The 26,590-nt window shown below is 38.5% G+C and overlaps 1 protein-coding gene across 8 annotated transcripts in view; it reads left to right on the plus strand.

Moving 5' to 3' along the window:
• The first annotated feature begins 983 nt into the window (after positions 1 to 983).
• HNRNPC (heterogeneous nuclear ribonucleoprotein C) overlaps positions 984 to 26,590 on the plus strand; it is a 54,639-nt gene continuing 29,032 nt past the window's right edge. For 4 of the 8 annotated variants that reach the window (XM_031025981.2, XM_031025985.2, XM_031025986.2 and 1 more), the window contains exons 1-3: positions 984 to 1,136; positions 1,777 to 1,822; positions 6,145 to 6,170. The gene's annotated coding sequence lies outside the window, so the exon portion shown is untranslated. Of the gene's footprint in view, positions 1,137 to 1,776; positions 1,823 to 6,144; positions 6,171 to 6,193; positions 6,888 to 26,590 lie in introns of those variants that run through there. The other 4 variants (XM_031025982.2, XM_006731355.3, XM_031025984.2 and 1 more) reach the window with 4 other exon arrangements.

Consider the following 26,590-nt stretch of genomic DNA (forward strand, 5'->3'; position numbering starts at 1 on the left):
TGTTCTGCATCTTCCTTTCCTTAACGGCACAAGGGAATCTCTCTCCTTCTTAGAAGAGCTAGACCTATTTCTTACTGCGTTCAGAGCTGCTGCAATATAACCAGAGGGACTGGGCAGGTGGTGACCCCACCCAGTAGACAGTAGGTCATTTCGGGAGGCGGGGGGAGACAGAGGGGTAAGCCAATTTGGTTGGCATGTAGGGTATCAGCAGGATGATTGGAGGCCAGAGGGTGGGCATGGTATTTCAGGCCAGCACTTTAGACTTCCTTTACTTCTTGTAGTGGAAAGGAATAAGTAAGTCAGTTGGTTTGGGTGAGATACGGTTTGTAATGAAGGGCTTGACGGGCTGACAAGTGGATCCAGGAGGGAGCTGACATTTGAGTCTAGAACTGAGAAGGGATCTAGGGTCGGGAAAACTATAGGGTTGGTTAGTTTTCTGCAGCCTGGTCTTCACTGCTCCCTCCCCTAAGAAAAGTCCTCTCTTTAGCTACATTCGGTGGAGGATTCACTAAACGCATCACCTTTTTCCTAGGCCGGGTGCTACAGCAGATCCTTCGAGCCGGTACCTAACAAAATCCCTCAGTCCTTTCCCCGTCCCCGGGCCGCGGGAATTCTGAGATCTGGGCGGGCCTTCTGCTAGGCGCTCTATGGAGCAGGGATAGGAGAATACAGCCGCCAATCAGACCTCCCAGATACCCGGATGCGAAGCGATGCGCGATACAAAGGCGCGTTACCACCCAGCGCTTCGTCAAGTACAGTGGCCAATAAGCACTTCTCAGGTGATAAATGACAGGAAAAATAGCCATTTACAAACTAGTTTCTCTCACGCATGTGGAAATTCTCCTGCATAGTCTAACCCACTACTGATTGTGATTGGGCAGAATTGTGAAGAGCGGTAGAACTGTCTAATTAGAAGCGGGAGCGAGAAAAGTCGCAGCCAATAGCACGATTCTCAGGAGCGGGGCGGGGGCTAGGCCTTCGCCTCGGCGGCAGAGGAGACTCGGGGGCCATTTTGTGAAGAGACGAGGACTGAGTGGTGTGGCCGCGTTGTCGACCTCGAGCAGCAGTTGGCTTCTCCACGTAGAACTCGGGAGTAGGAGATTCAGAATCGAATCTCTTCTCCCTTCCCCCTCCTGGTAAGTGGAGGGGGCAGAAGCAGGGCAGGCGCTGGGTTCCTCGGCGAGCGCGAGGGGGTGTGGGAGAGAAGACGAGGGAACCTTACCCTCGGTAGAGTAATCAGGCCTCCATTTATTCTCTTTATGTTGGGGCATTAGGTTTTATGCAGAGAGAGTTTTATAGGCCTCAGCCCTTGCGCAGATTTAACCTAGTGTTCTCTAGGCCACGATCGGCAGGGAAAACGTCCTTTTCCTTTTTCGCTCTTTTTCTGTGTTAACGGCTGCTTTTCTTTCATTTTCTACGACCATGAGGACTCCAAGAGAGAGATGAAAGGGAAGATCGAGATGCTCATTAATACAGTTGGAAGTTCACGTAGTGCTGATGCCTCCTGTTAAATTTAAAAATTGGGCGGGGGATGGGTAAGGGTTACCAAGTAGATACTGTACCGCGAGCCTCTCAATTCTGGAGCGTACCGCAGGGCGTAAGAGTTGTAAATATTTTAACAATAGATTTAATGTTTTACTGATCATTTTTTATTTTACACTTCTCTGAGCAACGGCGGACCTCGAAGTAGTTATTTTCAATTCTATTTTTTTAATATTGTAATCTCATTTACATATTAACAGTAATAATTAAAGCTGGCTTACTTTTTATCTGCAGGTTACAAATCACTTGAAATATATAAGTTAGTGGAACTTTGCTTGAGGTAGGTACTACTATCTTTCTCAGACAGAAACTGAGAGGCACAAGAGTGTCGGTTGCCAGGGTCATAATAAATCAGTAGCGGAACTAAGGAATTTGACTCTACTAGATTAGTCAAGTGGTTTTTACCTAGCTATTGGAATAGTAGGTATTGATAGTACTGTATTTGAATTTTTTTACGAGAACCTAATTACAGCAGTCACTAGCGGTAACCGGAAATTCCCAGATTGCACTTGGGAAAAATAATTACGAGAATTGGCAGTTGTTACTAATTTAACATTCTAATAGAAACTTAAAATTTGACTTTCAGGGTATTCTGGCATTGATTTTCCAAAATATCTATCTGAAAAGTATGTAGTTAACCATACTTTTTATTAAGAAAGTAGTATTGTGCCCACTATTTGCTAAGTCCTGAAATTTAGGAAAATTTTCGCTAGGTTTATAAAAATTACATAGGTGTTTCTAAGTAGTATCACATTCACTTATCCAAGAAATTGCCTTTTTTTTGGATACTTGGGGAAGGGGAAGATTTCTTTTTTCATAGTGTGTTCTCTCACAAAAACTGTTAGGCAAAGTTTAAACCAATACTGAAGGATAAAATCATCCCTTAGGAAACAGATACAAGGTAAAAGTACTTTAATCCGGAATGGTGAATGCATTTGTCAACTCCCTCACCATGTAGATAATGTAATAGGGATTAAAAGCATTGCTCTTTAGGAAAAACGTAAACATGTATATTACTACATGCGCTTAAAACTAAAGTTTGTGTCACTGCAGAACTGTTAGAAATGAGATAAGGGCAGTGATTAGATGATTTAACTCGTAAACGTAATAAAAATATCGTTGGCAAATAGAAATGTAAGGAATTAATATTTAATAACAGTTGATAAAAATTGAAAATAATTGGGCACTTTTCTTGCCTTGACCTCTTAGAAATACTGGGTTTCCTGGGATCAGCATGTACGAAGGAAACAGTTCCTTTGAGTTACTATCCATCTGGAAAGATTGGGCCCCAGAATTAATGTCTGAAACAATTTTAGAAGGGGTTTTCAGATAGGCTTTAATAGCATTTTCATGTGGCTAAAGAGGAAGGATTTAAGAAGGATGCCTAAGTTGCAGGTCTTCCGACCTTTTTGTGTTTCCCATGCTCATTGCACTGGAATGCTTGGTGTTGGTTGCTATTCCTTCTGTGGAGAATTTAAACATTCCTTATATTTGTGATTAGGGCTTTAGTGGGTTTCACATAGCATGCATCTTCGTTTTGGTTGGAATTGCTGTAAGAACAAGCAAGGAATAAATCCAAAATCGTTAATTCTAATAAAAATTATATTAGGTAGTCATTATCTAAGATGTTAACTGGGGAGTGACAGTTGAAAGAATCTTGGCCTGAGAGAAGAGAACTGTATCCCCATCTCCCTTACCCCCCCCCCGTTATTGTATTAGGCAAATCAAAAGTTATGGATTTCAGTTTTATACTTAAAAGAGGGCTTAGACATTTTACCTATTTTAATTTCTGATTTCTACTCAAGTCATTTGTCAGAAGGCTGAAGTGTATAAAGTTTTATTAAAAGCAGTTTTTATATATTAATATCTAAACGGTCTTGAAATAGCTTTATAATTGTTTTTGGAGATCATTATTTGCTCATATTTAATATGTATATTCATTCTGATTGGGGTCAGGGAAGATGATGGTTATTACATATTAGATTTATTAGAGAATTGACGGGTGAGAACCAGCACTATTTGATGTAGCATAAATGCAAGTGTTCTCTTAGATATTAGAAAGTTGGGGCTTATAAAGGGGAAAAAGGATTACCATAGGGTTTTTAAATTCTCTTGGTGCATTTAGTATGGTAAGTCATGATCTTGGATTTACTTTATACCACTCTTAACTATGGGATAGGGGTTCCCCATTGAACTCTCATAGTGGTTCTTAAATGTGAACCAACATTAGAATCAGTGAGGAGAATAGTTAAAATAGATTGCTGGGCTCCACCACCAGTTTCTAATTAAGTCTGGTGTGGGCCTTGGTAATTTGCATTTCTAATAAGTGCCACTTGGTGCTGGTTGGCAACCCACACTTAGAGAATAGTGCTTTAGAAGAAGGGATCCAAACCTCCCAGAGGTATTACAAAGTGTAACTTAGGTACACTGTTAATTGCAAAGTATTATAATTAGGCACTAAAACTGGTCTTTTTTTTTATGAGTTGGTAGCTCATCAATTTAACGTAACTTTTTGGAAGACCTCTTGATGACTTTCAGAAATGTAAATGTTTCTTTTCATCTTCTTGGTGAGCGTTTGTCTTGCGACATGTGCAAAGGCTTTATTTGTAGATGAGCCACAAAGTTAATTAACATACCCTGAAGATTTTGAGTACCGGGTTCAAGCTGTGACTTAAGAAAATTGAAAGTTTCATCATAACTGGACATCACAAACATTGCCGTAGAGATAATATTCAAATGTGTACGTTTTCTACAACTTTTTTTTTTTATGGTTTGTATAGTTTGTTTTGAAGATTTTATTTTTAAGTAATCCCTACACCCAACATGGGGCTCGAACCCACAACCCTGAGATTGAGTTCCACACTCTCGGAAAAATTTACAGTTAAAATTTTAGAGGTTTAGTACCTGTTCTGTTGCTGTAGTCATCCACACATAATTGACTCAAGGAACACTTTTTAATTTTAATTTTATTATTTTTTTAAGTTTTTTTTTCTTGAGGGGGAGGGGCAGAGGGAGTGGGAGAGGATTCTTAAGCAGGCTCCAGGGCCAATGCAGGGCTCAAGCTCACAACCCTGAGATCATGACCTGAGCTGAAATCAAGAGACGCCTAACCAACTAAGCCACCCAGGCTGCCCTGACCTTTTTTTTTTCCCCCTGCTTTTTGAAGTAAGCTCTACACCGAACGTGGGGCTTGAATTCATGGCTCTGAGATCAAGAGCCACATGCTCTACCAGCTGAGCCAGCCAGGTCCCCCTAGTTTACTGACATTTGTAAAGGAGAATAAGACCATTTGGCTGAATATTAAAATATGAGGGCGGTGATTTCCTTATTTTCTCAAAAAACCTACAGCCTAATTGAAAATCTTGTAGCTGATGAAACAGCCAATTTGTCATGCATGTTATTTTTTAGTGTGGTGGTCTGTGTCAGATTCTTAAAATTCATATCTTGAAATTAGCTCTGTATACTAGCTTATAAACAGACCACAGAAAGAAATCCATTAAGGACCATAACTTTCACTTACTTTTATGACATTATTCAGTAACTCTAGTAAACTTTTCTCCTTCATTTGTGGTTTTTCATTCTGTCACTGGAATGATGAGCTCCTTATTTATTAATTTTTATGATGTGCTCCTTAAGTAAACATCTTTTCCCCCTATAGAACCTATCAGGTCTTGTAGTCTCATCACTTTACAGGTTTTGAGAATAGATGTCATCTCTAGTGTGTATCTTCATGGTAGACCATTCCCCTTCATAATCTTGATATTTGATACTTGCTCACTTCTTCATCTCTGTTGGCCTGGTTTTTCTATAATTTCTTTGTCCAAACTGCTGATTATCAAATGAATGTTTGAATGTAGATTTTTGTTTTTTAAGACCCTTGTGGGAATATAGGCATATATTTAGTAAATTTTTGTCACCTACTGATAACTGAATTGTGAAGACAGTCACTGGTAGAGGTGATGGTTCTATAGAGGCTCTTCCCTTCCCAGTGTAATGTTATGCTTTACCAAAATGTGTTACATGCAATGGACAGATGTTTCTGTCTTGGGGGTTTAGGGCACAACATTTCTGAGGAACTCTGACTCAATCTGTCCCTTCTCCTTTCACAGGGCAGCAAGGCGAACCCCATCCCTACTCACTGGAGCTCAGCTTTGATTTTTAACCTCCCTTCCCCACCCTTCCAGAACACACACATTCCCATTCCAAAATTGATTTTATAAAGAGATTTTAAACATAATGATGCAACTTGGTGTGCACTACGGCAAATTTACAGGTGTTTTTTTTTCAATTGTTTCCAAAAACGGGACTTGGATTTAAGATGTAATTTTTAAAATTTCTATTCTATTTTTTCTGCAGCAGTTGGGTTAGAGGAGGAGGAGCCTTTTAGCCTCTCATAAACTGACCTCTCTACTTCCTCGTGTATTTTTAAGATTGATTGATGATGTGGAAAGGGCTTTGCTTGTCTGCTACTGAGAACTTTACCCTTGCGGTTTTTGTGGAAACTGCTTTTGGAAAAAGAAAAGAAATGAACTTTACTGACTTGACATTTTTGCACCTCCCGTTTTTCTAATCTGGGCTATTTTTATTTTTGTTTTTTTACAGTGAGATTTTTTTGATCTTCAGCTACAGTAAGTTATTCCAATTTTTTTTTTACATTTTTCCTGACTTTCCGCTGATTTCCTTTTTATTGTTGTTACTAGTTACTATTATTATTTATTATTATTATACTTAATGATGGTGATGATGATGATGATAATGACACTGATGATTTTTAATCGGATTAAAATCGAGTTTTTCTGAATGTTCATAAGAATTTCTCCGGCCTCCTGATTGACTTTGGAGTTTTGCATCTTGGGAGAGAAGGTGAAGGCATTAGCATTTTTAAGTGGATTGATCACATAAACCTTTTCTCTCCCAACCCCACCCTTGCCCTCATCCCCTTCCCCAGGCTTGAAAGAATTTTACTGGCTGTTAAGTCTGTGACCTTATTTTTCCTGATCTTTAACTTAACTGTTTAAGAGCATCTCTGGACGTCTGTATTTTTTATTTTTTATTTTTGTTTTTTTTATTTTTAATCTTTCATTTGTTAAAATTTTTAAACTGTGCTGCAATAAAATGTGTGTGGTACTACTTAACACCTATGATGGTGATGGCATTTTCCCAGAAAGCCATTTTCCTCCTGTTTCCCTTGAAATCCCATCCTGCTTTTCCTGTACACTACTACCCCTCACAAACCACAAGCTGCAGCAACATGGATGCCCAGCCTGGAACAGCAGCAGCCAGGATGACCTGGAGCCAGGGGGCCTTCGGAACAGATGCACACCCTTCCTGGGTGATGGTAAGAGGTGTGAGGTCCACTTGGTTTCATTGCAAAGACTAGGAAATACACCCATTTAAGTGTAGTTGATACAGTATAGGTGATAGCTTCTGGTAATGTTTGGGTTAAGATTTTTGTGTATTGAGATGTTTCCCAAAGGATGCCAGCTCAGTTTTTTATAAGCTAATGGAATTATGAGGTTGTAACTAACTTGGGCTGACTGAGAATTTTTGATAATTGGAAAGAGCAGCTGAAGTTTACATATACTTCAGAATGAAATGGTTTGTTTTAAATAGCAGCAAGACAAGGACATATTAGATGGGTTTATTCTTAGATTATTGCAAATTAGTAAAAATTTTCTGTCATTCAGAGTAATCTTCCTTGGGTTTGTAACAGTAGTTTTTGATTGTACTCCAGTTAGACTATTCTTACTGAAATTTAACATGAATCAAATCACAAGAAACATGCTGTAATATTAAATGCTATCTCACTGGGAGGTTTTTTTTTTTTTGTTTTAAAGGATAGGTAGATTTTTAATCTCAGAAAGCAGTGAAATCTCTTTAACCTGTATCCAAATCAGGAGAGGTGTAGAGTTGCTCTCTTTTTCAGTGGTGACTTGTGACCCAGCAAATGTTGGGGAATCTAATGTGTTCCCAATAGTAATAGGAAGGAATGAGTACCTAAAGAATTAAGAATTTTAGCAACCTGTAGTATTTAAAAGATTTATTCATTTTAGAAGGTAGGGGCAGAGGGAGAGAGAGTCCTAAGCAGACTCCACACTGAGTGCAGGTCTTGATCCCACAACCTGAGCCAAAACCAAGAGTTTGATGCCCAACCAACTGTTCCACTCAGGCACCCCACAGCCTATAGTATTTTACTGACTACAGTGGAATATTTTGATAACTCACTCTAGAGTTGCTGTAGATTTTGAGCTGAAAGAAAAAAAATGATTTTTTTAAAGGCATATTCAGTGCTGTGTGTTACTAGGATAAATCACATACTACTTCCTTATTTGTACCAAACGAATAAAATAACACTGAAGGCATCCTCAAAGGAAAACCGAATGGGAGAAAGTTATATAAAATGTCCTGAGGTTATCTGGAAGAGGAATGGAAAATTTTCTTTTATAGGTCCAAGTATTATTGATGTCCTCTGTTACATGAAAGCTATTTTTACCTGTTAACTCATCTGTCATTGTGTGGCTGCTGTTCACTATTGGTCCGTCCTTGTTAATTTTATAAATTCTTGTGGGTCATATTCTGGTTTGGGGAGACACAAAAAGGTATGGTAGTTTTTCAGGGACTTGGAACCTTGTGAGGGAGACAGATGAATGAGACAATGTCATCGTGTGATCAGAGGTAAACATAGAACCTATAGAAGCATGTAAAAATGAGTACCTGATTGACTCTTAAAAGGGCAGGAAATGCTTCTAAGAGAAAGGGAACTGAATTGAACCTTAGAATTAAGGCCAGATTATAAAAATTTTAATGCCATGCTAAGGAGTTTGTATTTTATCCAAAAACTATTGAGCTATTAAAAGGTTCTAAACCAGGGATTGAGATCAGATTTTCATTTTGGAAATGTCATTCTGTTGGTGTGGAAATGGCTTGGAGGAGGTAGGTGATAAGGAAGATAGTAAAATACACAGAAAAATAATGAGCTGGCCTGGTCAAAAGCAATGGTATTGGGACTAGAGAGGAACTGATAAATTTAGGAGGATTTGATGGTTACTGTGATCATGAGGAGCAAGGGATTCAGTGTGACTCCCAGGATAGATGAAGGGAGCAGATTAGGGTAAGAATAGGAGAAAGCAATTTAAACAATTGGTTTTTTGAGGCGCACGTGGAACATTCAAGTAGAGATGCTTATGCATTAGACGTTTGAGTGCTTATTCTGAAAATCACCAGTAGGGTGGGGCATAGGGATGAAGAAAACATACTGTCCCCTGTCCTCTCTTGGACAGATCATTGAGGGGAGAAATTGAGTGACAAAGAGCACTATATCTAGAAGGAAAGAACAGAGTAAGATTATAGAAAGGGAACCAAATTTAGAATATGGAGGTGGTAGGGTGCTTCCAGTGAAGTGACCTTGAATTGATGGTGAAATTAAGATCTAGAAGTGGGTTATCCTACCTGAAAGCACAGGTAATGGAGGGAAATCTTGACTTCAGAGCAAAAAATACTAGTGGAGAATAGTCACCAAGAAGGCATAGAATAAGAGACAAAGTTGGAAAGATAAGCAATTAGCAAGCATGGTACACAGGTCCTTGTAGGATCCTTATTTAATATCTAGGTTGTCTTGGGAACAAAGGGAATCTTTTGAAGGACCTTGGAGGATGCTGAGATCCTATTAACTTTGGAATTTCCTTTTGGCTGTTGTCTGGGGAATGTTAGTAATGAGGACAGAGTTCAAGGAGGACAATATATTAGACCTATCAAGAGTAGGTCACTATCTTCTAATCTTTTAGAAAAAAGTAGTAATCCTAGGCCTGGGGATACTTGCCCAGTTGTTTCAAATGAGTTTTTTGTGTGTGTATTAATGAGCAGATGTAATTAGTTTGAAGAGGACAGGTTGATCAGACTCTAGGAAACTACTGATCACTTCTCTGTTTGAAAGGAAAAATGAAGTAGACCCTCAATTTTTTCCTTTTGGAAGTAATAATCTGGACACCTTATTGTGAATATGGCTGTCATTGTTAATGTTTTTACAGCTTTTTTAATCATCATAAACTTTGTGTATTATCATTAGAATTTTGGAGATGAGAATATGGAAACACAATTTTAAAAATTTGCTCACAGTTAGACATACCTAATAAATGGTGACACATGGATTCAACCCAGGCCATTAAGCCTACATTTCAACTCTTAATCATACTAGATTGTTCTTTATTTGACATAATGAAGTATTTTCGAAAAATCTTCAGTTGGGCTACAGTTACCCCTCCCCCCCCCAAAAAAGAAACTGCTTCGGACTTATATTTTTAAAGAGTTTCCAACTAAATATCATCATTAATATATTTAGCTTAATTCTTTTTTTTAAGATTTTGCTTGTTTATTTGACAAAGACACAGAGAGGGAACACAAGCAGGGGGAGTGAGAGGGAGAAGTAGGCCTCCCGTGGACCAGGGAGCCTGATGCAGGCCTCGATCCCAGGACCCCGGGATAATGACCCTAGCGGAAGGCAGATGCTTAACAACTGAGCCACCCAGGCGCCCCTTGTTTCTTCTTATCACTTTATTTTTTTTTAAAGATTTTATTTATTTATTTGAGAAAGAGAATGAGAGCACATGAGAGGGGCAAGGGTCAGAGGGAGAAGCAGACTCCCCGCTGAGCAGGGAGCCCGATGCGGGACTCGATCCTCGATCCCGGGACTTCAGGATCATGACCTGAGCCAAAGGCAGTCGCCTAACTGACTGAGCCACCCAGGCGCCCTGTTCTTATCACTTTAAATGACACGATGAAGAGTTCAAGGTAATAACTTACAGGTAGCTTTGTGGTATAATTTCATAAAATGTTTGGATGTGACCATATTTTAGAGAACTAAACACACTTTAAAAGTGAGTTTTAGTTGAAGAAATAAATAATTGCATTTGTGGTTTTAAAAAAATACACATCCCAGAGTGGTATATTGCCAAATCCAGCAGTCGTCTTGTAAGTCCTCATCACACTTGACCAGTTGGTGTGATTTAACCAGTTGGGCCACTTTCCTCCTCGAAAATAAGTTTTAGGTTTTTGTTCTGTATCTGGCTTTTCTTCAGCTCTGTTGGAGTACTCTGTGTTCATTCCTTCCACTTCTCTTTTTTACATTCCCTGGGTCATTTCATTCAATCAGATGATTTTCTATACCATCTATAAGCTAATGAGATTCCCACGCTTGCATCACCAGCCTGGACTTTCTCGAATGACATGCCAGTATGTCTAGTTACCTAGCTGACGACTCCTTGAATGTTAACTATTACCAATTTAAAAGTCCCAAACTGGGCTCCTGCTAGTCTCAAACCAGTGTTTCCCGTTTTGGTTAATGCCTGTTTTGGTTGCTGCTTGAAAATCAATAGCTTCCTATTTTCAACGTTAAAATTTAAAAATTCACTGTGATTTAATACCCTACAATGATGTTGTGCTCGTCCTCCCTTAATAACACACTTAGTATATTCTGTTCTAGCCGCATTGCCTCCTTATTGAGTCTTGAATGCTAGATGGTCCTATCTCAAGCTTTTCTTGGAATTTTCTTCCTTGAGACATTCCTAAGATTACTTGGTTGCTCATTTCATTTAGGTTCTTATCTCAAAGGTCATGGCCTCACTGATGGCTTCCTTCACTTAGCCCTTCAAGTTTCCCCCTCCCTACTGGATACTCTAGCACATTGCACCATCGCACATATTATAGAAGTTTATTATCTATGTAAAGGTATAGGGAAATACCTTGAACGATACAGGTATAACAACATTGTTAGGGTTGGAAGGAAACTTGCTGTGTGCTTGAAGAGTAATATAACGAGCAACACGGTATTCTCATTTAAGTAAGACAACTTAGATCTGCTTCAATTTTTCTGTGGCTGGGTGTAAATGGCTACAGCCTATGTACTAGGGGTTTAGTAAGCAGTTTTATAGTTGAAAAACAGCTTTAAAACAGGTCTGGCTGTGGTGGAATGGATCAAATTTTCATTTGAGAGCATAGGCTATTGTGTTTCCTGTGATAGGGCTGCAGGCAATTTGGAAGAACTTTTTTTTAAAGTTACTCTCGTGAGTATGCATATAGGCTTTTCAAAACATACACATTCAAGTACAGAAAGATTTTTTACTTAATGTGAACATAATATTAACATAAAATTAGTAGAAATCTGAAAATTTAAATAGCTGCATACATAGCATCCTTGTATAATATTTTACTTAAATAGAACTCTGTCTTGGGCCTTTAATGTTTTCCCATTTTTCCCTTGTATACATAATTGAACAGTCTGACAAATAAAATTTTGTAAATACCCTTAAGTATTTTATTTCTGGATCTATGTATGCATAAATTTGGTGCTATTTTCATTTTTGTGGAAAACTTCGCAGAGGAGTATAATCTCCCTGAACTTGTCCAGCTTTAACAGTCCTTGGGTAATCTTGTTTCATCTATACCTGCATCTACCCTCTCTGCTTCATGTTATTTTGAAGTAAATCCTTTATATATTTTATCTGTAGATATTTCAGTATCCTATTTCTGAACGGTAAGGACTTAAAAACGCAGTCATTGTCACACAAGTATTTAAGACCCTAAAATACTGTGGGGACTGAGAAAGGCATTTCCCAATTGTGTTTCATTTTTGTGGGAGTATTAACAAGGATGATTGATTTTTGCTTACATGTTTTCTGCTTAGTCCTTTTTGGACTTTGAGAAGTTCTTTTCTTAGAGAGAAGTTTTGTTTGTTTTTTTAAGTTGAGAGAATCTTGGCATGTTTGTTCTCATTGGTGATAAAATTGAGGTCAGGGTAACAAAAGATGGGATTCCTCTCTATATTTTACTGTTAATTTGCAGATTTAGGTATAATACTATGTTCTAGCTGTTTAGGTCTGAGTAATGGAGAATGTTGTAAATTTAAGTTGGATTTCCTTATTAAAAATAATTTCTTTACACAAAATAATTTTCCTCTACTGGTCAGAGATCTTTTATTTACAATTCAGAAATCTAAAAATTTATGGGAAATTTTTTCAATAGTTTGACAGTTTGGTGACAGCCTGACCTCAATTGACAGGAAATCAATTATAGTCTGTTAAATTAAGTGACTATGATTATGCATATGACTGCAGAAATACTAATATATTTGATTTGACAGCTGTGTGCTTCTCCAGATCCCACTGGGGTGTAACACAACAAAAAAGCACAGTATTGGTAAATTCTGTGGAAAACGCTGATTTTCCAAACATGTCCCCATGATAGACTTTTTTAAAGATAAAAGTATATTTTGTTGGAATTCAATGAAAGATAAATAAAAATTGAATCTACCGTCAGTAAGTATTGTTGACCCTTGCTATTCAGAATATGGTCTGTGCTCCAGCAGCAGCATCATCACCGTCATCATCATCATCATCATCATCATCATCATCTGGAAGCTTCATAGAAATACACAATTTCATGCTCTGTCCTAGAACTGTGATGGGTAAAAAGAAACTGGTATAGACCACTTGCACTCCTTTTTGTTGCTTGCTCGTGATATAGAAATTTTGATGGGCTTTCTGGCAAGGGTTTTCGGTGTTTGGGGGGAAAGTTGAGGATCATGGTATGGCTCCATTTTATGTAAATTTGAAATAATGCAAGTAAAAACGGTTTTATGTGTAAGATTTGAACTAATGACTCACCAAATTGCAAATAGGATTAAGAATCAAGAAATTTCGGGCGCCTGGGTGGCTCAGATGGTTAAGCATCTGCCTTCAGCTCAGGTCATGATCTCAGGGTCCTGGGATCGAGTCCCGCATCGGGCTCCCTGCTCCTTGGGAGCCTGCTTCTCCCTCTCTCTCTCTCTGTCTCTCATGAATAAATAAATAAAATTAAAAAAAAAATCAAGTAATTTCAAATAGGCAGACTGGGTAAATGGTGATACCACTTAAGCTAGTAATCGAAATGATTGCCATCCTGAAATAGATGTATTTTGAATTATCAGAGCTTTTAGGCAAATCATATATCTGGTATAATGTGACCACTCTATAATTACTTCTTGGTGGTATATGATAGCTGAAGAGAGTAATATTTTAAAAACATAATTTTGCAGGTCAGTGTAGATCTGATTATAATACTTGTGAACATAATTTTCCATTTCCCCAACATTTTTTCCCCCAACATTTTAAAGAAAATATTCAAACATACAAATAACAATGTAATTTTCTATATACCTTCCACGTAGATTGCCATGGTTCCATTTTCTTTCAGTGTTATTTGCTAAACCATTTAAAGGAAATTCCTGATTTAAGACACCCCTAAAATTTAAAGCATGAATCTCAAGTATAAAGATAGTGTTCTAACCAGGGGTTTATACAAATTAAACCGTGTATTCTCATTCAAAAAATTTTAGTGTTATACTAGAAATAATAAGGCCTTCCTGTATTTTTTTACTTACTTTTACTTACTTTTATATATTGCATATGTTCTTGATGTTTTAGTTCCCAGTCGAAATTTATTGACTTTACTGAAGTCATTTTGAAATGTTGATCTTAATTCTTTCCCTGTTTTACATTTTTTTTAAATATTTTTTTTGAGAGTGAGCGAGAACACAAGTGGGGGGAGGGGCAGAGGGAGGGAGAAAAGCAGACTCCTCACGGAGCAGGGAGCTTGAGGTGGGGCGCCATCCTGGGACTCCCAAGATCATGACCTGAGCCTAAGGCAGCCGCTTAACCAACTGAGCCACCCAGGTGCCCCTTAAATATTTCTAATGCTTGATACTTGTAAATTTGGGAACCTCTTTTTTTCGAATGGCTTAAAATGTTCCCAAAGTAAATAGATGTTTGTCAAGGGGAGTTTTGCTATATAGAAGCTGCTCTGGTTAAGAATATGATAGGCTGGGTCGCCTGGGTGGCTCAGTCATTGGGCATCTGCCTTTGGCTCGGGTCATGGTCCTGGGGTCCTGGGATCCAGCCCTACGTCAGGCTCCCTGCTCTGTGGGAAGCCTGCTTCTCCCTCTGCCACCACCCCCCCCCCCCGCTTGTGTTCCCTCTCTCGCTGTGTCTCTGTCAAATAAAATCTTCAAAAGAATTATATAGGCTTCTGAAATGCTGGGGTTTTCTTTTCTCTTTTTTTTTAAGATTTTTTGAGCGAGCACAAGCAGAGGGAGAGGGAGCCCGATGCAATGCAGAGCTCGATGGAGAGCTGATCCCAGGACTCTGGGGTCATGACCTGAGCCAAAGGGGGGCACTTAAACCATCTGAGCCACCCAGGCATGTGCCCCCCCATTTTGTTTTTTATTTTTAAAAATTTTTTTTTAATTTTTAGGTAATCTCTGCACCCAGTGTGGGGCTCGAACCCACAACCCCAAGATCAAGGGTCACATGCTCTATCAACCCAGGCAGCCAGGGCCCCCTCTCCCCTCTTTTAAGTCTCATGTAATACTCTGAAGCAGACGAATACCGTTTAGTAATGGCACAGTTGATTATGAAGGTTGAGACTAGAGAGAAGTGTCTGTATTTGGTGGGACTACCAATGAGAGACCCCCAATTTATGAAACAATATCCAGTGAAAACTTTGGTATAGAGATGACCATTTTCTTGATTTTATATAGTTTTTTTTTTTTTTAAGATTTTATTTATTTATTTGACAGAGACACAGCGAGAGAGGGAACACAAGCAGGGGGAGTGGCAGGAGGAGAAGCAGGCTTCCCGCGGAGCAGGGAGCCCGATGCGGGGCTTGATCCCAGGACCCTGGGATCATGACCTGAGCCGAAGGCAGACGCTTAATGACCAAGCCACCCAGGCGCCCCGATTTTATATAGTTTTGAATTGCTCTTGTGGAAGGGAAGCACTCAACCTTTACACCCTCTGTTTAGAGGGTTATAGAAATCTTCACTGATTCTAGGCCAAGCTGTGTATCACAATCATTAAATCTCAAGGTAGCGTTAAGCTGTCTTTGCAAAATGAAAAAATTATGAAAGCAGTGTGGTTGTTGAGGAAAAAGTACTTTACTACTACGTCCTGAGATGTCTTACTTAATGATTTAGGTAACTTGTACAGTTGACTCTTAACACGGGTTTGAACTGTATGAGTCCACTTTTGTGGGATTTTAAAAATATATAGTACTGTATGTATATTTTCCTTAAGATTTTAATAATTTTTGTCTTAATTGCAAGAATGCAGTATATAATACATACACAAAATATGTGTTAACTTACTGGTAAGGCTTCCGGTCAACAGTTTCTGGGGAGTCAAGTTACATGGGGGTTTATTTTTGACTGCACACTGGGGAGGTTGGTGCCCCTAGCTCCCTGTGTTGTTCAGGGGTCAGCTGTATGCTCCTTACCATCTTGAACATCTCTCAGTGTCAATACATTGTCATTTTTATTTATTTTTTTAAAGATTTTCTTTATTTGAGAGAGAGACAGCGAGAGAGGGAACACAAGCAGGGGGAGTGGGAGAGGGAGAAGCAGACTCCCCATGGAGCAGGGAACCCGATGCGGGGCTCGATCCCAGGACCCTGAGATCAAGACCTGAGCCGAAGGCAGACGCTTAACGACTGAGCCACCCAGGCGCCCCAGTACGGTGTCATTTTTAAATAATTGTTGCTGCTTATATTCAGTTGGATTGATGCACTGAGGTTCATTTAGCCAGTCCCATATTATCATACACTTACTTTCTAAATGTCGACATCCTTGTTTCCTTAAAATGAGTTCTCAAAAATGAGATTATAATAGAGTCAAAGAATATTCACAGCGTTAAGGCTTTCGATAAAAGTCCAATTGTCCTATAAAAATAAGGTACCAATTCATAGAAATAATACATTAAAATGACTTTTAAAAATGTTTTTCCTTGTCTGGGAAGTGAAGTATGATAATTGGTTTAATTCCTGTTATAGTGATGTTGAATTTTTTTAAAAATCTCCATGGACCTTTAGTATTATTTGCTAATAACCTGTTTGCATCCTTGCCCCATTTTTTTTTTTTTAAAGATTTTATTTATTTATTTGAGAGAGAGAATGAGAGAGAGCACATGAGAGGGGGGAGGGTCAGAGGGAGAAGCAGACTCCCTGCCGAGCAGGGAGCCCGATGCGGGACTCGATCCCGGGACTCCAGGATCATGACCTGAGCCGAAGGCAGTCGCTTAACCAACTGAGCCACGCAGGCGCCCCTTGCCCCATTTTTTTGTTGGTATTTGCCAATAATAGTAAATGATGTAGTAATAGCAGCAGCTGCAGCAGCAATACTTGCTATATGCCAGGGACCATGTACTTGATTTATGCCTCATATCTCACCTGGGAGACTAATACTGTCAGTGATACTCATTTTACAGTTGAATCTGGTTTTTGAAGGAATTGGCTTCCCAAAGGGTAGTGTACACTTTTCAGAGGGGTTGAGTTCAAAATTGAAACAAGTCTCTCATCCTAAAGTCTCGGACCTCTTAATCATTAGGTTGTATTAATATTTTCATGCATTTTTGTATACATTACTAAGAACTTGAATTGTGAACAAATGTGTATTGCAGACATCGGGGTTTTTTTTAGTTTTTTTTGTATTTTAGTGTGGGGATGTGTTGAATTTTTATGTTTAGAAAGTTCTCTTTAGTCACTATTTTAAGCGAAGTTGGTCATGGTGGATATGGCTTGAATTTGTGGGGATAGGTATTTTTTTATCTTCCTTTGTGGTTTAAAATTGTTTTTTTAAATAGGCTTTACCTAAATTTTGTTCTGCAATTTTTTGAGTTACTAACCCATGTCCTGCTCAAAACTAAACCAGGGTAGGACTTTTCAGTATACAGAAAATATGCGAAAAGACAGTTGGGACTGACTTTGTTGGTGGTCATTGTTTTAAAACTAGTATATAACATGAAAAAAAAAATTTGTTATTGATGGAAAATTGTGTTAATATTAAACTTTTTAAAATGATAAGGGTAAGACTCCTCAGTATGGTGAACAAATCAGTGAAGAATATATAATTGTAAGAGATTGTTAATACTTAACAAAATCAAAATCTGAAACTTTCTTCATGCTGGAACTAGGGGCAGTGAACTATATGTAGGAGGCTGAAATGGTATTTGAAATGTAAAGCTCAGGCGTCTGGGTGGCTCAGATGGTTAAGCGTCTGCCTTGGGCTCAGGTCATGATCCCAGGGTCCTGGGATCGAGTTCCGCATCGGGCTTCCCGCTCCTTGGGAGCCTGCTTCTCCCTCTGTTTCTCTCTGTCTCTCATGAATAAATAAAAAAAATCTTTTAAAAAAAAAAGAAAGAAAAATGTAAAGCTCTATACTAGATGTAAAGAAACCCAACAAAGTAGTTGTCCCAATACAGGAAGTTAGCATTATATTAATAAACGTGGAAGAATTAGGGGTTTACTTAGTGAATTCTGCATGTGTTGACAATGCAAAAGTTACCAGAAACAGTAGCATCGGAGAGCATCCAGAGTGTGTCCCATTCATTCTTTTTTCTTTACGATTTTATTCATTTATTTGACAGAGACAGCGAGAGAGGGAACACAAGCAGTGGGAGAGTGAGAAGCAGGCTTCCTGCTGAACAGGGAGCCTGATGTGGGGCTTGATCCCAGGATCCTGGGATCATGACCTGAGCTGAAGGCAGATGCTTAACGACTGAGCCACCCAGGCGCCCAATGTGTTCCATTCTTGAAAGAGCAACCAAATTTGGATTGTTATTGTGTTCAAAGGGACATTGACAGATTAAATTGTATTTGTTACAAGGCACCATTTTTTATTTTCGTAGAAGATGGTGAGGATAGGGAACAGTTTGAATAAGATGATTTACGTTAAAGAAAAAAAATTTAATGCTAATGAATGGACACTAAAGGAAGGATGGAACTAAAGGAAGAAATTAGTTAAAAGCCAATTAAGTTTTAGAATTGAATATCATATTGTGAATTCCTTGACTTTGGTGGCGGTTCTCAGGAGGCTAGATTATTAGCAAGGATGTTGTAAGGGGATTCTAACATCCTCTGAAGATCTGTGGGGCAGTTGAACTACATGATTTAGTTTTTCCCTCTTTGAGATTCTGGGAATATTGAAGACCTTCATTTTTAAATTTGTCATAATATGTTTATACTTTGACAGGAACAATCTTTTATAATAAAAATGCTTATTAAGGAAGACTTGAAGGAAATATGTATATAAAACTATATATATATATATATTTTAAAGATTTTATTTATTCATTTGAGAGAGAGAATGGGAGAGAGAGCACGAGAGGGGGGAGGGTCAGAGGGAGAAGCAGACTCCCTGCTGAGCAGGGAGCCCGATGCGGGACTCGATCCCGGGACTCCAGGATCATGACCTGAGCCGAAGGCAGTCGCTTAACCAACTGAGCCACCGAGGCGCCCCAAAATATATTTTTTTAACCACTTAATATTTTGGTGTTTGGGTTCATCTCTTTCTTAACAGCTATAGGTGTACCTATATACCTGTATTTTCTGATACATTTTTAGCAAAATGGAATCATTACCATATGTGGTTTCAGAGTCTTTGTATTGTAAACATTTTTCACGTAGATTTCTATAGTATGTTTTTGTTAAGTGGTTATGTAATGTTTTTTGTTAACAGGGATTTTTAGAACTTAATAGATGTTCAGAGTTTTCTCTTTCAATTCCAAACATAGGATGACCTGAAATTCAACATTGCCAATTGCTTAATTAATGCAAGTATGTAGGCCTGCCCATTGCTTGGCACTTTTTAAGAATTTTCAGAGGAACCTACAGAAATGTACTGGTTTACTTAGTACAGTTGTGGGAGTGCCATGTCTTTTAACCCCATTGGATGATCATTTTTATATTAGAAAATACGACAAAAAATACAATTTGATATTTTGTGGGAAGTGCTAAAGCGTGTGACCTGGTATGTATCATTTTTCCGTTTTCTATAATAGGAGCTTTAATAAACTTTGGAACAGGTAATATTACATACGTAAAATACACCATCCGTTTTCCAGCCTTCTTGTTCTGGTAGCTACTGTGTGGATTGCTATGTTTGCTCTGTGTGTGGTGTTTTATTTTGGTTTTTTTCCCTCCCGAATGATGTTAAAGTTTTAGGCATGATACTTAGGCACTTGAACATGCCTGCATCTCCTCTAAGAATAAAGATAAGCTATATCACCAAAATAATTATCAAGCCAATGAAAATTAACACTGATTCAATTTAATACTCTCTTGTATACAGTCCATAATAAAATACCCTGTCACCAAAAAGTTGTTTGCAATCCAGTGTCCAGTCAAGGTTCACACATTGCTTTCTTAATCTAGAAAAGGCCTCTACGTTGTATGTATGTATGTATGTTTGAGGAGTCCCAACCAGTTAATATTGTTGTATAATGTCTCTACAAACTTGAAATTGTCTGTTTCCCTATGTGCAGGTTCAAATATTTTACCAAGAATATTGCATAGGCGATGTGTGTTTTAATTTTGTCACACCAAGAGGCATGTAATGTCAGATCAGTTGGTTTAAGTGGTGGCATTTATGTTTCCATTGTAAAGGTACATTTTTTCCCTTTTATAATCAGTATTCTTTTGGGTAATATTTTGAGATCCTGTAAATCCTTTTCTTCCCAACAAGCTTTTCCCCAATGATATTAGCATGTATCGACAGTTGTCTGAATTAATTCTTAACAGTATTAAAATTTTTCATGTTTATGATTTGTTTTGCATTTCCTGCCCCTTTTCTTGTTCATATTTGTTGGGACTGTTGGATGTTTTCTGTTATTTAGGTTTTGACAACTGCGTATGTAGTTTTTTACATTTACATTTTTTTTTTTTAATATTTTATTTATTTAACAGAGAGAGACACAGCGAGAGCAGGAACACAAGCAGGGGGAGTGGGAGAGGGAGAAGCAGGCTTCCCGCAGAGCGGGAAGCCCGATGTGGGACTCGATCCCAGGACCCTGGGATCATGACCTGAGCTGAAGGCAGACGCCCAACGACTGAGCCACCCAGGCGCCCTACATTTACATTTTGATCCATCTATTAATTTATTTTTGTATACTGAGTTATGTTTTTCGAGGTTTTTTTGGCTTTTAATAGCTATGTGCTACCATTAAATTATCTATTTTTCTCTGTAATTTGTAATATCTTGAGTATTCTCTTAGTTTTAATTCTTAGGCAAAGCAGTTAGAATAGCTTATCATAAAAATGACCAGCACCTGGCTCAGTTGGCTAAGCGTCTCACTCTTGATCTCACCTCAGGTCTTGATCTCAGGGTCATGAATTCAAACCCTGTGTTGGGCTCCACCCTGGGTGTGGAACCTACTTAGAAAATAAAAATGGCCAACTTAGCTTTTTATGTCCTGAAAATGTCCTAAAGGTACCACGATATTCTATTTTTTCATGCTAGTAGTCTTGACCTTGATATCATATCTGTGTTTTGATGTATAATAAGTTTTGGGGATGGAGCAGATTAAAGTATACTCTTCTTTTTGCAGACACATGGACAGTTCATTTTAGCCAGAGGGAAATAATTGATGAATGCAATAAAGATACATAGGTAGAGAACAAAGGAGGGCCAGATAGAGTAATGTGAAAGAGTACCTAAATGGGCAAAATAGGAACTTCAGTTTGAGTGCAGATGATGATGCCCTAAGTAGAAGGGGAAATTTATAGTATCCAAAAGGTACTGAGAAACTTTGACATGTTGTGAAAGAAAGGCAGTGCGAAATAGAAAACCTTGGACTCCAGATTTAGTCATCTTTTTATAAAATTGCCAACTCGTTGCTGCCATCTAGTGATATTTTGCTTTTTGTATTCTTCACAGAAAGATGGGAAATAACAGCCATAATGGTAGTTGCATCTGATTCAAATTGAATGTATAGGCTAGTTAAGGGGTAGTAATGAAAATTCTAAGGTAGGGTTCTGAATTTTCTTGTCTGAGGCAAGTTATTTCCCTTGTTCTCTAGTTAGTATGATTTGACATTTCATAAGCCATACAGATACTATATTTGAATTTTTTTTTTTTTCTGGACTAACAATGTGGTATGAGTAAGTATAACTGTGAGTAGCCTAGGTGAATAGGGTGAACAGGTAGAGGATTGGCTGAAATCTTCATTAGAAACATCTTATGGTTTGTTACCTATTTTCTCTGATGGGCTTTTTTGTTTGTAGTAAATGTGCCTACATATGATACTGAACACAGTCTGAATAAGTGGCACTGTTTATGTCAAGTATTTGTCTTTCCAATCGGTTTCCACTACAGGTGGAGTTTACTGCCCTGCAAATAAAGGAAAGGAAGCTAAAGGCTTGATTTCAGTTATAAATTGAATTTGGCCCCGCACCTAACAAAATCCAACACCTCTCATAATAATCAGATCATGCAATCTGCCTCTCCCACCTTACTGCACCTCTTCCCAGCAGAATTTACTTGAGATTTAATGCTAACTTAAATGGGGTAGTTGTTACAAACATTTACCAAACTTTTACCTAGATTGCAAATCCAAGATAGGTTTGTCTCAAGAGGGCAAAGAATGAGAATAGCACGAGCTTCAGAATGAACAGTTAAAAACAAAATTTTGACAGGTTTGACATTCTAACCAGATGTAGATTTTATTTACTGGTTTTAGGATGTAATTGGAATGGCAGGAGTGGAAATAGAAACACTTCTTTTTTGTATTTGTCAGAAAATGAACAGCAGGGGAGTAGCAGGCAGAGGGAAAAGCAGGCTCCCCGCTGAGCAGGATGCTGGGATCATGACCGAGCCAAAGGCAGGCACTTAACAGACTGAGCCACCCAGGCGTCTCTCAGTTACTTTTTTTTTTTTTTAAAGATTTTATTTATTTTTTAGAGAGCGAGCAAGAGAGAAACAGCATGAGAGGGGAGAGGGTCAGAGGGAGAAGCAGGCTCCCCGCCGAGCCGGGAGCCTGACGTGGGACTTGATCCCAGGACCCTGGGATCATGACCTGAGCCGAAGGCAGACGCTTAACCATCTGAGCCACCCAGGCGCCCCCCTCAGTTACTTTTTAAAGTAACTTAAATTCAGGGGCACCTGAATATATCCACAAATCTTAAGCATTTCTTGTCCTTCACACTGCTACTAAAATCTCTTAGTTTTATTTATTATTTAAGATCAAGAGAGAGCAGAGCAGGGGAGAGAACAAAAGGGAGCAGAGGGAGAGGGAGAAGCAGACTCCCCGTGAGATAAGACATGCCTTAGTGATCCTCTGATGATAAAAATCATGGGATGAGGGGCACCTGGGTGGCACAATCAGTTAAGCATCCAGCTATTGAGCTCCGTTCAGGTCTTGATGTCAGGGTCATGAGTTCATGCCCCATGTATAAAAAAAATCATGGTATGAAAATATGTGTATATGTAAATGTAAAATGTATACAAACACTATTCATATGCACCCATGGACTAGTTTTGAGTGCTACTACCCAAATAACCATTAGGAAAATGTTCATTTTATTCCATTGTATTTTATTGTGTTCAAATTCTGCTTTGCTGGAAACCAGATTCACTTAATCATCAGTAGTGAATTAAACAGGATGCACACACACAAAAAAATAGGATGCACAGTATCAATGGAACATCATTTCAGAAATCTACCCTCTTTATTTTTTTTTTCTTTTTAGAGAGAGAATGAGTTGGGAGGGGCAGTGAGAGAGGGAGACAGAATTTTAAGCAGACTGAACACCCAGCGTGGAGCCCAAATGTTGGATCCCATAACCCTGAGATCATGACCTGAGCTGAAATTGAGTCGGAAGTTTAACCAACTGAGCCACTTAGGTGCCCCAGAAATCTACTCTCTTGATTTTTCTCTTTGAAACCAATTTTAGGAAAGAAACTTTTTTTATTCTGTGTACAAGTAGAATGAATTTGACTTAAAATTTAGGGCATGTGGCTGGCTCAGTTGGAAGAAAAGGCAACTCTTGATCTCTGGGATGAGTTCAGGTCCCACATTGGGTGTAGAGATTACTTACACAAAGACATAAACTTTTTTAAAAAATGATTTTTCTATTAACACCTGAAACTAATATATATTAACTAACTGGAATTAACAAAACTTTTAAAAAGGTTTTCTCTGAGAAAACTTAAAAGGATATGACTGGACTAATTTCGTCTGTGAGGAAATATTGAGTGTTCAGAACGTGCCAGAAACTTCTGGTTGTGGAATTTATAAACTGGTTTGAGGAACTGGACTTCTTGAGGAACTATAGGTGATAAGGATTAACCAAAAGCAGAGTCTTGCTCTTTCCTAAGTATGATTTTTATGTGAATAGTTTATGTATGTCTCCTGTTATTGAACAACTGTAATACTGCTTTTTGACTTAAACATTTATTTAAAGATTTATTTATCTATTTTAGAGACCCCTTGATTATGCATGCACAGGGTGTGGGGGCGGGCACAGGGAGACGGGAAGGTAATTCCAAGTATACTCCCCACCAAGCGCTGACTCCAACAAGGGACTCAGTCCCACAACCCTGAGATCATGACCCAAGCTGAAACCAAGAGTCAGACACTCAACCATCTGAGCCACCCAGGCACCCTTTGACTAAACATTTAATCATAATTCCCACATTATTTAAAGTGATTTGCAGTTATTTATTTTTTTATATAGTAATCTCTTATAACCCTGAGATAAGAGTCGCATGTTCTCCTGACTGAGGAAGCCAGGTGCCCCTAAAGTGATTTGCAGGTTATTCTAAAGACTGTAGTTGTTGGTAATTAGAATACCAGGTTGTTAAAAATTAAAAATGCATGTAGAATGTAATACGCTACAGAGGTAAGGTAAAAAGCAAAAGTTAACCCGTTTTCTTCTGAAACTTGCTTTATTCTTAGTTTTTTACTTGTAAATTTTTTTAAAGATACTTACTTGAGAGAGAGTGAGCTCGAGCAGGGGGAGAGGCAGAGGGAGAGAGAAAGGAAGAAAAGCAGATTCTCCGCTGAGCACAAAGCAAAAACCCTGTAACTACTAAAGCCTGTAAAAACAATTTTGCCAGCAAGGTTTACAATTTGGAATGACCCTGTGACAGTTTGGAAGTAAATAGAATAATAACATATTTAAAGAAAGAAAATGCAGGGCGCCTGGCTGGCTCAGTTGGTTAAGCGACTGCCTTCGGCTCAGGTCATGATCCTGGAGTCCCGGGATCGAGTCCCACATCGGGCTCCCTGCACAGCGGGGAGTCTGCTTCTCCCTCTGCCCCTCCCCCCTCTCATGTACTCGCTCTCTCATTCTTTCTCTCTCAAATAAATAAATAAAAAATCTTTAAAAAAAAAAAAAAAGAAAGAAAATGCAGTGCTAAATTTTATACCCAGCAAAACCAACTTAGAACCGACTCTAGAAATAAGAGGGCACAGGCAAACTGTTACCAACATGCAAGAGAAACTTGTTCTAAGTAATAGATTAGAGATAAACCTAAGAAACTATAATACTTAAGGTGTAGAATTTAAGCATTAATAACCACAAAAAGACAATGTCATTTATATATAGATCTTCCAAAAGATTCACACATGGATCTGATCAAGGCTTTGGTCCCAGGTTCCAATTTCAGGAAAAAACAGAAGAATATGTGGAATTGTACTAAGAGTATGAAATTGTGGAAAATCCAGATTGGGAAACTTCAGGTCGTGTACCCTGTATTCTTCAAAGAATAAATTTGAATTTAAAGGGATGGAAGGGAAACTTACCTAAAAGGGGTGCTTGGGTGGCTCAGTCGGTTAAGTGTCTGCCTTCGGTTCAGGTCATGATCTCAGGGTCCTGGGATCGAGTTCCTCATCTCTCTCCCTGCTCAGCCCTTCCCCTGCTCGTGCGCTTGCTCCGTCACACAGGTAAAATTAAAGTGATTACTATAAAGTTAGAATAATAGTTACTTTGGGGGTTGGAAAGGTTTTAAGAATGGAATGCTGCACGTGCGGCTCTGAGTTTTGAGATTTTAGAGACTAAGCTGCTCTGGCACCTTAAGACGTTTTTATGAGTACCATTGGGGTTCCTTGACATCCAAGTTTACTATCTAGTTGCTTTTATGTGGGGATTCAGGAACGTTCAAAAACTGCTTTGCTGTTGCTTTTTCTTCTAGGAAACCCAGGGGTTCCCCCTGCCCGCAGTAGTTTCTTTGCATTTAGAATGCTGACCATTTTACACTCCCCCCCCCCCCAAGCAGATATTTCATGGGTAAGGTGCCTTAATGATCAGAGGTAGGGTGAAATGTGACCTAAGCTCATTTGGTTATTTGTAAAATTTTGGGAAATATGTTCCCTCTTCAGTAAAATTTTAAACAGTGGTATCACTAGTGTGTAAACTCTGAGGAATCCTGTCTCTTCCTATTTTTCTTCTGAAGTGGCCTTGGTGTACCTAGTACTCAACAGATACTCAATAAATGTTCAGGGAAAAATGTATAAATTTGTAGTAATTTATTCTTTAGAAGATGTGTTCCTTGGAGCAAGATTAATGGACCTTTGTGGGTTCACTTGTTTTTACTGTTGCTCAGATCTTGATTAAATTCTTAGAATAAGTATGGGCATTGAAAGCTATTCCACTGACTTTAGTCAAGCTTTTGAGGTTGAGGTCATTATTATTTTTCTGTTAACAATTCATGATTCTTGTAGCAAATTTAGTAACCACATAGAATTGGAGAAAATAGATTATATACTTAAATTCAGAGATGGCAACCATTGTTAGCACCTTTTTACTTGTGTATCTGGATGTTTCTTTACCAGCCTTTCCAAATGGAGTTCCATGGGTATTAATTCTTAATATCCTAAGGCATTCTTTATATGTAATGAATTGTCTACTTCTAGATTGGTACTAGCTCTGTACCATCTTTGTAAAAAGTGATAGAATAGTCCGATTTCTGTTCTGTGGTTCCAAGGAGTATATTTGAAGAGGACGTTATTGTTTGGTGTTTTACACTCTTGTTTCCTGATGTCATGTAGAACCATCCTCTTTCCCCTCACAGGTAATTGCTAATTCAACCTAGGAAGATTTTTCCTATACTTATTATTTACTGTAATATGTAGAATATTTATTTTTGGTGAAAATATTTGTAGAAAATTGGCTTAAGTTCTCCCCACTTAAAATAATAGCATACCTTAACCAGCAAGTAATAATTTGAAACCAGTTAGGCCTTTCACTACAT

The sequence above is a fragment of the Leptonychotes weddellii genome, chromosome 9 (assembly GCF_054177405.1).
Source record: "Leptonychotes weddellii isolate Sample4059 chromosome 9, ASM5417740v2, whole genome shotgun sequence".
Classification (NCBI taxonomy): domain Eukaryota; kingdom Metazoa; phylum Chordata; class Mammalia; order Carnivora; family Phocidae; genus Leptonychotes; species Leptonychotes weddellii.